The sequence below is a fragment of the Oryza sativa genome, chromosome 6 (assembly GCF_034140825.1).
Source record: "Oryza sativa Japonica Group chromosome 6, ASM3414082v1".
NCBI lineage: Eukaryota > Viridiplantae > Streptophyta > Magnoliopsida > Poales > Poaceae > Oryza > Oryza sativa.
This window is the reverse complement of record NC_089040.1, coordinates 11,539,677-11,543,869: the sequence shown is the minus strand read 5'-3', so window position 1 is coordinate 11,543,869 and position 4,193 is coordinate 11,539,677. Positions and strand designations below refer to the sequence as shown.

The 4,193-nt window shown below is 37.2% G+C and overlaps 1 long non-coding RNA gene across 1 annotated transcript; it reads left to right on the top strand.

Annotated features, from left to right (window-relative positions):
• Positions 1-507: 507 nt before the first annotated feature.
• Positions 508-992, top strand: LOC136356823 (uncharacterized). Its single transcript, XR_010741840.1, has 3 exons — positions 508-541; positions 644-742; positions 822-992. It is a non-coding gene; the product is annotated as an uncharacterized lncRNA (long non-coding RNA).
• The last annotated feature ends 3,201 nt before the right edge of the window (positions 993-4,193 follow it).

Sequence of the window (4,193 nt, the reverse complement as noted above, 5' to 3'; positions counted from 1 at the left end):
TAGAATGGAGATTCAAAGGGCCCGACGGCGGAGGGTTTTCGATACTGGATTCATCGACCCTCGGAGAGTAAACGTCGCAATGCTCGACCAATATCCACAAGAAACAGAGGACAATCTCGTCCATCTCCTGAAGGCGCAGCATTACAAGACGTTCATACTATTGCCGTACAACACAGAGTTAGTTCAATTTTACTGTCTTCCTACATACCAAATTTCATTCCCGTACGAACTTGCTAAGTGTTTCATATGTAATGCACCCCACGCACATTGCAGATTCCACTGGGTGCTTTTACTCTTCGACCTGTCGGCCTGCACCGTCAACGTATATGACTCAATGGATAAAAAAGAGTCTACGTTTGACAAGGTTTTTGAACTTATAGACAGGTACCGTCATAAGTTCCTCTGTTAATTAAGAAAATCTTGTTATGTTAATTGCTACTACGAATCATAGCTTTAAACTCCATGTAGGGCTTGGTATCGGTTCCGTCATTTGGTCCGCGGCAAATAGAGAGAAAGACTTAGGCGGAAGTTCAAATTTCCTGTGAGTACACATGCTCTACATTTATATTTCTCCGATTCAAATTAATACATACAACTGTATATTAATTAGATCTCACGCCGTTAATTTGTCATTTATTTGTAGTGCGCAAAGCAAAAGCAGGGAACTAACTTGTGTGGCTACTACGTGTGTGAGTATTGCCACTGCCTTGCAGACCAAATCATCACCACAAGAGAGCTCGATGTACGTACAAATAAATTCAAAATTTCATTACGTAACGATTTCTTGTTTAATTACTAATCAATTTCATACATTCATATAGTTTATTCGCATGAGGGATAACCTGACCACACACAAGGAATTTATCGCAGTGGTTCAAGAACAACTCATGGGATTCATCAACGAAGAAATCCTTGATCCCAAGGGTGAATTCTACTACGACGGAAACACAATTCACCGGTCCTTAGCTTCTGAGCTATCAGCGACTACTACTACGTCGAAATCGTAGCTAGCTAGGACATATAATGTATTGTAATTAATACATGACTACATATGTTTCTATATGCATGTGTACACATTTTCTATAATGTAAATATATTTTGGTCATATATATATCTATATACATATATGCATTTGCATAACATATATATGTATAAATACATATATATTATGCACGTATATGCATATAATATAATATAATATATATATACATATATATATGTATGCATATATATGTATTGAAACATATATATGCATGGTTTATATATATATATATATATATATATATATATATATATAAACCATGCAGCAACAGGGCCATGCCAAAAAAAAAAAAGGTCAGCTCGATCTTTAGTCCCGGTTGGTGTTACCAACCGGGACTAAAGATCGATCTTTACTCCCGGTTATTTCACCCGGGACTAAAGATAGCGATCTTTAGTCCCGGATTGGTACTCCCGGTTTGGAAACCGGGACTAAAGGGGGGTTACGAACCGGGACTACAAAGGGTTTCTCCACCAGTGATAACAAATGGGGCGAGCAATAAGCACATAATTAATTGAGTTTTAATTATTATAAACTTGAAAAATCGATTTATTTTTCTTTTTAAATAAACTTTTATATGTATTTTTCTTTTTGAAAAACACAGTTTAGCGGTTAGAGAAAGATGCAAATAAAAAAAATGAAGAAATTGTAATTTGGAGTTGATAGTTAAGAACGTTGTATATAAAATATAAGCACCTAGAAATAGAATTTTAGAGTTGTATATCAAATTAACGTTACAAAAATAAGAGTACTACATAAAATCCAAATACAACATATAAATATTAGAAATAAAATTTATGAGTTGTTTTAATACGAATATAACATATAAATATCACTACTATTATAAAAATTGAAGATGTTTTTGCCGGTATTTTGGTACGGCATCTGTGTTTGGGTCGGTTTTTAAGTTCGTCCGCTTTTGAAATACATATCCGTGTTTGAGTTGGATTTTAAGCATGTTTGCTTTTTGAAATACAAAAGTAATCGTATAAGAAATCTAAAACTCACATGCTAAACTCCTAGTTGCAACCCATGATTTTATTTTAAAAAACATTCATGTGAATTCCCACAATAAATAGCTAGCTAAACCGTATAACAATAATAAAATTAAAATAGTATTTACCTGTATGAAATAAAATTTTATAGTTGTTCTAATAATTCGTAGAACTGTACAGGACAATCCATACTTTTTTTAGAAGTATGGCGTGTGGGAAAATATACCCTAACTTTTGGGTCACCAGGCAATCACTGCATTTTTTACAGTCTTGAACCGTGTCATCCATTGTACGGTCCCTTTTTGGCGGGGTTGCGCAGGGGTATCGCTGGAAAAACCTTCCCTCCACCTGTACATAGCATAGAGGGTAGGTACATTTTCTAAGCCAGGTTAGTGACTCATGAGGAGCTTCTCTTAATGCAAGGTGGGCACGTGTCGCTCTACGACCTAGGGTGCACGTGCACTCGCGTGCAAAAAAATCCAATTCATATATATATATATATATAATCAAATTAATACAAATATAAAAAATATACTCTCTGATTTTTCAATAAGATTCCCCATAGGGTTTTCAACCAGGATTCCTTTTGGTGGAGGGATATCATTAATCTCTCTGTTTTTTTAGGGTGATTGCAAGGTGTGATTTACTCTATGGGACGACCACTCTCTTTTGGGATGATACGTGGAATGGTCATATAAGGAGTAATTCATATCCAAGTCTATGTACTCATGCTATTAACAAAGTTTAGTCAGTGGTTGTCACTTGTTCGAAACTCATGAGGCTTATATGGAATTCCTACAGCTCAGAGCGGAACTTGATAGTTTAACTTTGTCCCATCAGCAAGGGGATAATTGGAGCTTCATTCGGAAGCGCAACCTACACCTCAAAATGCTTTTACATGCTGAACTTTGCTTTCATGCAACCTTCAAGACCTTTTCACTGGAGATGGAAAACAAGATGTGTGATGAAGAACAAAGTCTTTATTTGGTTGCTTTTCAGTGATAGGCTGAATACAAGGGACATGCTGGATAGAAAAAAATGTGCTCCTCTGAATGCTGATCTTATATGTTTTCTCTCTTCTTTGCAGCATAGGGAAACCTTTATTTATCTCTTTTTTTCAATGCCCTTTCAGTAAGAGATGTTGGCATAAGCTTGGAATATCATGGAATACCTCTTTGGAATTCTTTCGGATGTTGGTCTTGGCAAGATTGAGGTTTAGGCATAAGGGTTTCTTGGAAATTTGCTTCATAGCATGTTGGCATATTTGCAAGCAATGCAATGGGAAGATTTTTCAGAATATTTGTCGATGTTTTAGATCACGACTAAGGTATTTGCATGGTATGGGGATCATTGGTACCAGAGTATGTGTAAGATTGAGGTAAAAGAGACGGAAACAAGGACTTTAATACAGGTTCGGGCCCCTTATTCATCAGAATCAGGTAATAGCCCTACTCCTGTTGGCTGAAGCCGGTGTTGCTCTTTTTCATCAGAATCTACAAGTACAATATTTGGGATAACCTATCTAATCGTTGTCGACTTGGCAGCATGGAACACCAATATGTAGTTGACGACGGGGTAGTTTTCCTCCTTAAATACGCACTCGGCGAGATCAGAGATAGCGCTAGATCCCTCTTGTCAGCCTCTAATGGCACCAAATTGGGTATGTGTTGATGGTCCTTAAATTATAATATCTGACCGTCAATACCTGCATATAATGGAATAAAATATCGTATTCAACTTAGTGGTAGAGTTTATTACTAATCATTTCCACTAGTGTTGGTATATATTTGGATGCAGCTGACAAACTAACAAAGTTCAGAGGAAATATGCATGAAGAAGGAGGATAATCAAACACATATCCAAACTTATGGAGTTTTGGACCCCAAAACCCAATTAAACACCTCCAAATGGGCCCATCCACCATGTCAATGGGCTGAGGGCTTTAAAATTAGTGTCCACGAGGAAAAACAGGCCGAGCCGTTCCGGGTTCGGCCGAACCCATTTGGAGGCCGTTGATCGCCATATTCAACGTGGACGGCCTTGATTACTTCCTGATGACGGTTGGAGGGTAGTTTGGTCATTTCCCATAGTTGTAACCGTCATATGGAGGCTATAAATAGAGCTCCTCTCCTTCACTTCCAACACACAACTTTGAGCTG